The sequence below is a fragment of the Chrysoperla carnea genome, chromosome 2, assembly GCF_905475395.1.
Source record: "Chrysoperla carnea chromosome 2, inChrCarn1.1, whole genome shotgun sequence".
Taxonomy (NCBI): domain Eukaryota; kingdom Metazoa; phylum Arthropoda; class Insecta; order Neuroptera; family Chrysopidae; genus Chrysoperla; species Chrysoperla carnea.
In genome coordinates this window covers 22,800,397-22,813,123 of record NC_058338.1, presented here as the reverse complement: position 1 = coordinate 22,813,123, position 12,727 = coordinate 22,800,397, and the positions used below count along the sequence as shown (strand labels likewise).

The window sequence follows — 12,727 nt, the reverse complement described above, 5'->3', positions numbered from 1 at the left end:
TCTGCCGCATGGTAAATAAGCTAATGAGTCGATGTAGAGCATTTTCTCTCATACCATATATATCCTTAAATCTCTCCATAAAAATCTTTCAATCCTTTCAATCTTATGTGAAAGGTCGAAGGTATAATGTATGGTTTAATAATTATCTTTATTAAGGATTCACAGCCAAACTTACGCTATCTGTGTTACGATATTATAAATTATTTTTTGGAAAATAATTCTACCGCAAGGACACTTAACTCGTTTACCAAAAACCCTCGAACTACCTATATTATTTATTTAAATATTCTCAAATGTAAATCAAAATATACAAAACCTTTTTTATTGTAAATATGTATATAAGCATAAAAACATTCGGCTTTTAGGAACACATAAATAACAAAATACCACATCTCAATTTGTTTTTATGTTAAACTTAACACGATTCTTTAGTACGGGGTCGCTCGACATTGTTTTATTTATATAGTAATGTGCCTATAACACGTAATGAAAGTTTTTATTGGTTCTAAATTTTCTCATTACCCTAGATTATATAAATTGCACTCCGATTTCGTACATGATGGACTATTTTCTATATTTTATAATTTGAAGATATCATGACAGTATAACAACATCAGTATACATCTATCAAAATAAAATTTGGTTAGTTTGAAAAATTTTTTACCCGATTGTGAAGGGGTAGTTACGTTTTTCGCTTATCTTGTATGTATGTATGTATGTATATTTATTTATTTTGTTAATGTCTTTATTACCTCTTCCAAACGGCTCGATGGATTTCGACAGTTAAGGTATCGTTATATTCGCAAAGGAACTTTTTGGTGTAAACTCTATATAGAATTGCTGTATTATTGTGCCCGTAGTTATCTGAGACACACTGTACATATAGATTACAGGGATAATAAAATATGGTGTTATCACAATGACATATTTTAAATAAGCTTAAAGCTGATTTAATCATCAAGACCGGGTGATTAAAGCAGCTGTTTGTAATATTTTGAATATTCTGCGTGTGTTTGTATATTTTTACATATCACGAATACAATCCACAAAAATATCCCTGAATTTTTTTAAATTAATGTCCAATTTTTTGATTATTTGAAAACATAAATCCGGCATTATGAAATTTCAATAAAAATTTGAATCTGAACAGAATACTAATTTCATCACTCGTGTAGTGAACATAAGAAAAAAAATGCGATAATCAAATTTCTTTAACATCATTTGAATAAAATTGTTAGAAAGTAAGCAACATTATGTAGCAGATGAAATATAACAAGATAACTTTAATGTTTATTAGCATTTTATCAAAACTTTCAGCGACATATCATTTTACTACAAAAGTTTCTAGACATTATTCTTTTATCTACAATTTTAAGAATATATTATGGTCGAGGACGAAAATTTGGACAAACAATAAGATTCTTTATTTGTTTTTTTGTTACATTATATTATGTTTCACCTCAAGCACTTTAAAGCAACTAAAGTTTAATGTGTCGACTCACCTTGAATAGAATACAAGATAATTTTCGTTCTAATACTGCAACTGATCATGATTTCATTCTGTAAGTTTTATACAGTTAGAGAGGACGGTCTTAGCTGTTAGAAACCTAATAAATAATCTAAAAATAAATAAAAGTTCAAAAAAACACGCTTTCGTAATTAGCTGAACAAAAACGTAGGAAGTAATAAAAAGTTCAAAAAAAAAAAAACAAGAAATTGAGTAATCAAGAAAAATTCATTACATCGTAAAAAAGCATGGAGTGCTAGATTTCACTTATTGTAAATATTTTATTAACAGATATTCGTAAAAGTAAAGTCATTATAAAATATCTTCACTATTTGTTAATATTATGGAAAGTTATCTGCGCTTCCACCATCAAAGATTTTTAGTTAATAGAATAGGATAATCTGGCAAACTTATAGTTATTGTATTATCATCGGTCTTTGATAAGTGTGCGAAGTTTCAATTTAATCCGACGTTTTAAAGTGGGTAAAATCAAACTGTTTCTTAAGTGCTGGTTCCTAAACTGAAGTGATATACTAGAACCTATCGGACTAAACTCTAGGAATTGATGTACATGTACTATCTCTATGTGAACGATATTTTAGAATAATAATTTTTAAGGTAGAAAAAGGTAAAAAAGGAAGGCAATCGTTTTTAGAATTGTTATTTTTGAGTAATGAGTCATATCTATATTTTGGTAATGAAAACTATTTGGAGAGACAGGTACTATCATTTATTGTTTGACAGAAAACTTTTAAGAATCAAATTGCAAATTTCACGTTTATTCTAAAAGTGGAAATAAAATTTTAAAGCAGTCAAATTTTAATTCTTAAGTCAAATTTTAATTTAAGATTTGAACAGATCTGTTTTTTAAAAATTGTCCATAAAATCATAAATTATAAAACTTTCCTCTTCGATGATTTTCGTTATACAGATGTAGACACGGTTCTCGATCCAGAACGGTAATTCTAAAAACGAGGGACACCATTTCTGATCGTTATATCGACAAATTTCTTGTTCCAAACTTGTCCGAAAATTTTTTGTTTTTTTTTACTGCTCTAGTGTGCGCATACCCTTATATGAACGCGTTATTATTTACAATTAAAATAAAATAAATAAAACCAGTGAAACGTTTATGACCCATGTTTATTCATTTTCACCCCAGAATAATAAATTAACCAGTATTTACTAAAACAAATTCTCCCGGAATGAATACTTCTTCCTATCTAAAAAGTTAATTCTGTTTTTGATAAAAAAGTTAATTAATTGTAAATAATAACTATGTATATAAAACAATAAAATCCTGTAGAGAGAATAATTGACACATATAGCTCTACTAATAAGGGATAAAAAAAATATACAGGTTGTTAAAACGTTAAATACGTAATAACTTTAGGATAAAAAGCTTTATTTGAACACGAGAAAAAAAGGATTCGAGACCAAAATAAATAAGAATAGAATTAAAGAATGTACAAATTTTTATATTGTTATACATTTAGGATAACGTTTATTTAAGTACGAGAAAAAAGGAAACAAAAGATATTTAAATCTAATAACATGTATATTGAAAAGATTAACACTTTTTCGTCAACTTAACGCAATAGAAAATTTGCCTGTTTATTAATTATATTTTTAAAAAAATTTTTTTATTTGATTTTTTTTATGTAATTTTACAAACCCAACGCTTTAGTTACGCCACCGCACGAACAAATGATAAAAACTTATATAGAATGATAAATGGTTTGTTTCTCAACTTGATTTCACTATATTATAAAGTAATTTTCCATAGAAACAAGCCAAAAAATGAGAATTTGTCGTGATAATGACCCTATAATTGACTCATAGCCTCAATAAGTGTATAAGTACGTCACGACCAATAAAAAGTCGTTTTTTTATTCAAAATGAAAATATCCTTTAACATTTTTTTCAAAACTGATATACACATTACTATGAAAAAAAAATGAAAAATACTTGTGTGCTTCCAGTATTGGTATTTTTCTAGTGATCAGATTTACAATGAAATGCAATGGCGTGTGTCAGGAAAGCCCTGTGCCATCAAGTGACCTGATTTATTCCTGTTTTATTATTATTATTATTATTATTTCTTTTACTTAAATTTTAAAAAAGTTAACAAGTGTGATTAAATAAAAATTATATTTATATTAATACTATTCCACGTAATAAATTTTATAGATGTGTTATATTAAAATTTACATTTTCAATACAATTAGTCATAATTGACTTGATAGTATAAAAAATAACATAAAATTACTGCAATAACAAAAAATAGAGATAATTGCTATCAATATTACATAAAAATTATTTTATTGCCACATAGAAGATGATTTATAGACTGCGAAAAACAAATTACATTATTTTAACAGCTTTCAATTCAAAGGTTAAATTTCAAAAATTCAGTTATTATTATGATCCTACTTGTTCCTAGGGACGCATATGGTAAGAAAATATATTTTTATTTCTCTTGTGCATGGAATGTACGATGCAGAGCGATTACAGAAGGGATATATGAATATATTCAGAGCTCGACACTAGGAATAACAGACATTCCTTTTCCAAAACTAAAATATCTCACCCAGTTTCTTATTGTACTTACATTTATTCAATCTCAGAATGGGTGATGGTGTAACAGCGAAAAATCTTCCACAGTGTTTTGAAGTCTAAAACAATGATAAAATAACTTTAAGAATACTATTTTAAGAAATGGTCAAGTAAAATTAGTTTAATGAAAAAGGAGATTGCAAGTGAACGGCAAAATAGGTTCAATACTATTTCTACGGACCTTTATGTAAAATAAAAATGATTTGTATGCTGTTAATATATTCAGTAATTAAATTATTTATTATTATAAAAAATTATTGTTTTAAGGCATTCAACATTATATTAGGTTGTAAAAAAATTCTAATTCGAATTCATCACGTAACTTTCTTTCTATAAGAGAGATTATTTAATAATAGAAAATGTCAATAAAAGAAAATGGTAGGCGCCAACCACAAATATGAGATATATATCATATATATCATCAGAGAACATTTACTTTCGAATGAGAATAAAGACAGTAATATAAGAGGATACTTGACTGGTTTCTGGAAATTATGACAGATTATATGGCATTTATAGAGCCATATAATCTGTCACTCGTGTTAAATAAAGTCAAAATGGTAGGTATTTGGAATTTGGCACAATTATTTTCTTTCCTATGAAGTTACCATTCCAATACATTAAGTATCTCTTTCTTATCTCATAAAAAAGCAATTCTTTTAGAAAAAAAAGTCTTACTGAAATATGAACTTTAATTTTTAACAGGAATAAGAGGTATAGGGAACCTTTATATAAAAAGCTGTTCTTAAAAACAATTATCATGTTTGCAAAACAGCCATAGATAGAGTTTGAACTGAATCAACAAATTAGATCAGTTTTGTTTCATTTTCAGTTTTTGTTTCTTGAATGAGAAAGAAATTCTTAATTCGAAATTTTCTCAGGTCTTCCTTTCAAGGTCTTCTTCAAGATCAGAACTTCTTTTAAGAGTTTCCTGCTGTTACAGAATATTTCTAACAGCTAGTATAACGGGTGCTAAATTGACAAAAAGAAAATCCGCAATGATTATTATCTGAAACAAAACCAAACGCAAAAAAAAATGTCGTTTGTTGTACGGAACCCTATAATTAATACACACGAGTGTAGTAACGATTTATAATTTAACAAAAATTGAATATATCATTCATCCACGGTTCATTTCCGTTAAAAAAAAATTATAGTAAAAAACACCTCTTCTAAAGCAATAAAAAAATAATGTAATCTTCATTTCAAACGCGTTAAAATTTGTGGTTTTAATCGAAATAGAATGTTAAAAAAATAATATTTAATGGAATTAATACTGGATGATTTAGTGATTTTAAAGCAGTGAATTATTATATATTGAATCAGTCATGAGATAGCAAAAACATGTTGCCCTGTCAATATGAATCGAAAAGAATTTCATAACATTCGGTCGAGTCGTTTCCAGTCGGATGAGTTTTTTTTAACTGTTTATTATGCTGGGAAGTTATTCTTGTGGACCTTAAGGGTCTCACCAGACTCTATCCACGGCTGGTTTAATAATTAAGAATTAATCGGCCATTTAAAACCTTTCTAGTTAAAATTATGAAGTTAATTACAAAATGTTTCTTGGTCATTTATGTCAAGTTCTCCGAAATATGTTTACTTAATGAAACATTAAAAAAATGGATTTCTCCAAATATGTTAAACGTCCTATTACTTAGGTAATATCCTGTATCAATACACAGGAGTATCAAGTTTATACAAATTATTGATCTAATATATACATTTTTGATCATTAAATCCAATAATTGTTTAGACTTTGCACTGGAAAATTTATCAAAAAATTTTAAAATACTTTACCAAATTAACTTCTGAAAAATGAACATGTATCATCGACGCCGAAAACAGACTTTAAAATTAAAACCGTCAATGTTCTTGTAAAAACGTTTATTAATATTTCATGCGTAATTTAATTTGGAAGGTCTCATAAAACATGGTCAATCATGTTGTACTAAACGGTATGTATGGTTATTTTATGTCTGAGTGATATTAAAAATGAAATTTGTGGTCTCACATTTGATTTTATTACAAGGTTAATGGAGTTTGTTTACCTATAAAAGTATAGTAACTATCTAAGACATAAAATTATTCATTATTATTTGTAGTGTAAAAAAATATTTAAAAAAGAAATTCTTAATACCTTTATATAATAAAAGAAACCAAAAAATTTGAGCTCAAAAAGGGACAAATTTTCGAAACCTTGAATATGACCATGAATTTCATGATCATCTAAAGATAAGATAAGAAGAACAATTTTTTTTAGCCACCTAATTTAGCTATTATCAGTTCTAATAAGAACTATGATTAAAGCTAAAAAAATTATAAGCATTTCTTATGTACATTTTTTAAGATAACTTCCTGCCCTATAGTTATTTAATCAGAATTGTTTTTCAATTTAATTTAAGATGAATAAAGAAGAGTATCGATTTACATTAAAGTGGAGGTACCTGTCAAGTTTATTTTGTAAACTGATTAAAAGTATTTTTCGTTCGCAAAGAAATTAATTACACAACAAATCAAATAGCACATCATTCGATTTTTAATGAAAAAGAAGATGCAGAACTAGGTCAATTCATATTACATGGAAATTAAAAGCCCGAATAGAAATAAATCAGTTATTATCTATTAATACCATAAAAGAAATGTATATAAAATTCACGCCAGGACGATAAAAGTTCTCTAATCCATAATATTATAGCCCACAATAAAAATATTTAGCTAGATTTATAATTTAGAAAACTAACTTAACTGCTCCTTTGATCTGGGCACCAAATTATTATGGGTCCTGAAGGGGATATATTTTAACAAAAGAGGTTGCTTAAGTAAATTTCCACAGACTGAATTTTTCGAGTCTTGCACTCTCCAAGAGATCCTTGAAACTCTGGCAAAACTTTAAGAAATGTATATATTTAGGGTAGTTTCCTCCGTTGAAATTCGGTTTCAACTATAAAAATTAATTATTAATTTAGGTAAGTAAATTGCGATCGAACAAAGAACACAGACGACGAAGACTTGATTGCACTATAATATCTTGAGAGCCTAAATGGCCGAGCGATCTAAGGCGTTAGTCATAGAACGTTGGACTATTTAGACTGAGGTTGCGGGTTGAAATCCACGCAGCGGCAGTGTGAACAATTTATAATTAATGTGAGTGCAAAATTGATCACATTGTCGTCGCTTGGATAAGAACGAAGTAATCGACTCCACCCACATCAAAAATGTTATCTGTAAAATATGTTTGTAATTGAATAAATAAAGATTAACAAATAATGATGTGGGTGGACTCTGTGATAAGGCGTATGTCACAAATACGAAGGTTAAACCCCCATTATTATTATAATATCTTGAACTTTTGTTTCTGATTTATTTGGGTACAATTATTTTGAGGTGTTTTCCCCACATAGTGCAATATTAGACAGTATTCTTAGATACAAAATAATATCCAGTCAAGCAAAACCAATCTTTTTACGAACAAATAAATTTTAGATTGGAAATTTTTTTCTATCTTAAGTACTTGTAACAATATGTAATTTATTAACAAAAGATCCTTGATTCATGGGTATGGTACATTATAAATACGGGGAAAATGTCAAATTGTTCACAATTGAACAGAATTAACAGAAGACCTTTTATCAACTATGAAATACACATAATTTTCTATCTATCTAACTGTTTTTATTTATACAGTGATGTGAAAAAGTTCTACATTCCTCAAATAACTTTCAATAAGTTCAAGTAAAAATAAGTTTCATTAAGTTTTATTTTAAATGTAACGGGAATCGAGTGATAGTTTATAGGAAATAATTTTTCAATTCGTAAATGAGCATTGTAGGTCAATTGAATTTTGTAAACCATTAGAGATAGAACAAAAGTTTAAATGTAAAAAAAGTTCCTTATAAAAAAATAAACAACTTTTGTTTGAAACATTTTTTCGTAAACATCACTGTGAGGGCGCAAATTGTATAGTATGTACTATGTGGTAATATCAGTTATGTATATGTGACATGTATATATATATAATGTGATAGTGTAATCAACACTGTCTATACATGGTATTTCAACAATTAACTCAGTTAATTGTTTGTTTTCACTTTTTTTTTTGTGCCATTTTAAATCAAATAATATAATAATAAGTATTTTCATTTCATCATTGCATTTTTCAAAAATATTAAGTTGTTTTGGTGAAAAACGAATGAAAAGGGCTTTCAGAACTTCTATTTTCCGTATATGATAAATTGATTTCTCTAACAGTATGATTGTAGACAAGATATCGTACTGTGAATATAATACTATTTTATTTATTTACCTACTGGCTTGAAATATTACACTTTCATGGAAATGTATAAATCATGTATTTTATACGATATCAATATTTTAGTTTCTTGAATATCCAATAATCTTTGTCGTCTGTTCGATATCCAATATCATTTGATACAATACCATACAAGCGAGAATGACAAAAAAAACTACTAATGTTCAAATTTTAGAATATTTGTACGTAGACAACTAGATATATCTTGCTCAAGTATTACTGTTATTTTCGTAAAGATTAATGGATAAGAAACATAATTAAGTATGAAAAGAATAAAATAAAAATAATGCTGCACTGACAAAGTTTCTGAAATACAAACTTTTGATGAGACTCAGTGGATTGGGTAATTTTGATCCAAAAAGTATGAAAATTTGGTTAATTTAATGATTGGATGCAGAATTTCTAAAATATCACAATTTTTTGATCGATTTTAGTTCGTATCTCAAAAACTATTCGACCAGTCGTCAAATGCACCCGATTTTTGTACTTTTTGGGTCAAAATTACCTTATATACTGAGTTTTATCAAAATTGGAGACACAAAAAATTTCTCGATTTTTTGCAATTTTTTTAAGGGGTACCCCTTTGATAAAATCGAGAAAATCGCAAAAAAAAATTTGTTTTGGAATTTGATGAAACTCAGTGGATGGGGTAATTATGATCCAAAAAGTATGAAAATCAGGTTAATTTAATGATTGGATGCAGAGTTTCTGAGATATCGCAATATTTAGACCGATTTTAGTCCGTATCTCAAAAATTATTCGACCAGTCGTCAAATACACCCGATTTTTGTACTTTTTGGGTCAAAATAGCCTTATATACTGAGTTTTATCGAAATTGGAGACAACAAAATTTTTCGATTTTTTTGCAATTTTTTTAAGGGGTACCCCTTTGATAAAATCGAGAAAATCGAAAAAAAAAATTTTGTTTTGGAATTCGATGAAACTCATTGGATGGGGTAATTATGATCCAAAAAGTATGAAAATCAGGTTAATTTAATGATTGGATGCAGAGTTTCTGAGATATCGCAATATTTAGACCGATTTTAGTCCGTATCTCAAAAACTATTCGACCAGTCGTCAAATACACCCGATTTTTGTACTTTTTGGGTCAAAATTACCTTATATACCAAGTTTTATCGAAATTAGAGATAAACAAAATTTCTCGATTTTTTTGCAATTTTTTAAAGGATACCCCTTTTATAAAATCGAGAAAATCGCAAAAAAAAATTTTTCATTTGAAATTTGATGAAACTCAGTGGATGGGGTAATTTTGATCCAAGAAGTATAAAAATCAGGTTCATTTAATGATTGGACCTATAGAATAGACTTTCATGGACAAAAATTCATTTTCAAAAAAGGTAGAATCCATAAAATTGTGAACAAAAGGGTGGTTTAGTGAGGGCTATAACGTGATAGTCTAAAGGCAAAAATGCCCAGCAAAGCGGGTGGGTTTCTGCTAGTATAAAATAAAAATTAAGTAGTACGTATTATGACTTTTTAACTATTAACGTTTAAATTAATATAATTTTAGCGTTTGTATTAGTAATTTTTACTCAGTAAACGCCCGGTATATGCAATTTTGTCAATGACAATGTTTTTATTTAGATTTTATCGCTCAACACTTTATATATAGAATATGTTGTTCACATAACTTTCAGCTTGTTTGAATTTGTATTTTTGTATAAATTTTGAATCACTAATTACTTTATAACAAAATATATTCAATATATACAAAATATATACAAGTTGTATGGCTCTAAAGAAAACTAGATCACTGCATGAGTAGAGCTTTTATTTCGTTATCGTCGTTAAAGCTTGTTTATATTTTCGTATTTTTTTAGAGATTTGTTGAACTATATGAACCACTAAATATATTAACGATAAATTGCAAATGAATCACTAATTACTTTAAAAAAGTTGTATAGCACTAAAGAAAACTAGATTATTGCATGACTAGGGCTTTTATTTCGTTATCTTCGTTAATTTTTCAACGACCTTTTGCTTAAATGGCATATAACGATAAAATTTATTCATAGTTCATGAATTTATCATATTTGCATGATCATTTGTTTTACATTTAAATATGCATTACACCCATGATTGAAGTATCTACCTACTCAAAATAGGCGACCGGATATTTTTATCGTCTATTTGTTGTTCCACTAAAATTGTCTTCTGAAGTTCGCTAGCTGATAATTGATTTTGAAAATATGGATAGTCGTAAACTTCCTCAATCAGTCGATTTTATTACCGCTTGATTATCAATGACGATGACAATGTCACTTCAGTAACAGAGTTGAGGCTTACTTTATCAAATAAGAAATTGATGATCACCATTTCCACTTAAAATATACAACATCACAATTAAAGAAAATTGAAAACAAGTGGAAGCAAATAATTGAGTGAGTTAATTGATGGAATACCATGTAAACTTAGTGTTGATTACGCAATCGTTCACTTTTTTATGTCAGATAAGTAAAGAAATATAGCCACTCTTACATACAAAGTAATAATAGTATCTTTCTTTTCACTTCCTCAGTGGATATAGTAAGCATATGTTATAACAAACAAACATAAACATAATATATGTAGCGTATAAATTAAAAATATATACAATACCTGTCTACATATTATGTAATGTTTCTGACCAATTTTTAGTAGTTTTTTTTTTGAGATGAGTGATATTTACAGTGATATTTACGAAAAAATGTTTCAATTAAAAGTTATTTATTTTTTTATAAGGAAAATTTTGTACGTCCTAACTTTTGTTCTATCTCTAACTGCTTACAAGATGGGTCCTATCCATATTCGTACCCTTTTATACAAATTTCTCTTTTTACCTCCTTATTTTAGTCCTTGCCAATGAACTTGGTGCTTCCCTTGTAGTGTATTTTTCTGCAAATTTGTCTATTTTCTTCCTTTCTTAAGCCTTCCTTAATGAACTTCGAGCCCCCTTGCCGTGCCCTCTTAAACTACTTCGAGGACAACCCAGTGAACAACTGCTCATTTTCCACCTCTTAAATCAGCCATTGGTTGACCATAACGCAAATGACCCTCCTTTTATTGTTACTTATAAATGAATTATATAATAAGCTCGAAATCGAAAATGGATCGACACCGTAAACAATTACTTTCCAATATACACCAAACTATAAATAAGAAAACGTTTTTTTTTTGCTTGTTTTTTTATTGGTGAGAATCAATTTTACCAAGCTTGATAGTACTTTAAATAAATATTATTTATTATTTTATAACTTTAAACACGCCTACGGTAATATGAAAAATTACATTTATAACAACAAAAAACATTTTAAAATTTATTAACTTCATCAGTCAAATTGTCTGTTAACAGTGTCATCGTAAAAGTTTTGCAGACAGATCTATAAAAAAAGTTATTTTTAGATTATTCTAAAAGCATATAGAAGTTCATTCCAAGAAAATAGTTTGATATCTACAAAAATTTATATATTTGCATATTAAACGTTTTGATTTTAAATAAAACATAAAATATTTAATTTTTTACAGACAAAATGATTTTCAGGTCAATACATTTTTGATTGTTTTTTTTCAATTTCTTCAGTTACTTTAAGAAAAAAGAAATAACTACAGGTTGTTTCAATTCGAATAATAATTAAGACCCTATCATCTCATATGAATGTAGACGTTATACATATGGATTCCTTGTTCCAGCTGGTTCATTATAATAAGTAGATCCTCTTTCATGTTTTTCTTGATTCTACCATTTTGTTCTAAGAAGATTTTCATCACCTACGCTCGTCTTCTCAAGTCAAGCATCTTTTTTTTTACAATTTAAGTTTTCATTTTTGTACAGGGTGAGCCAAACAATTAAATACAATACAAACATGAGTAGTGACTTTTGAATCACCGTGCGAATTGTATTTAGCAATAATGAAAAAGTGAAAAATTACACAATCGCTGTTAATTCTATTAAACTGCCATTGTATTTAATTTATAATCCATGTTCGGCGATAAGATTAATGTTCATATTTTTAATTGAAATGTTATAAAAATATAAAAATGTGTTAAATGACCTGGAAATATTTCCGGTTAATTTTAAAAACATGTCTATAATTTTGTTTATAACAAATTGATATATTAATATTATCTTCTTCTTTATATCTAATTATATATAATTACAAAATTTTTAGAAGTTCATTGAAAAAATTCAATTTTTTTAAATATTTTTGTTGCTGCGTTTAATCTTAATATGGTTAATTGTTTTCTGCAGGAAATGATTTTCTGACAAATTATTTGAATTTACGGATCGTCAG

The 12,727-nt window shown here is 27.5% G+C and overlaps 1 protein-coding gene across 1 annotated transcript in view; it reads right to left on the bottom strand.

The window, feature by feature from the left end:
• The window catches only part of LOC123292152 (isotocin receptor-like), a 135,664-nt gene that overhangs the window by 88,646 nt on the left and 34,291 nt on the right, over nucleotides 1-12,727 (bottom strand). The window contains exon 2 of the mRNA XM_044872709.1: nucleotides 4,119-4,182. The gene's annotated coding sequence lies outside the window, so the exon portion shown is untranslated. The remainder of the gene's footprint in view (nucleotides 1-4,118; nucleotides 4,183-12,727) is intronic.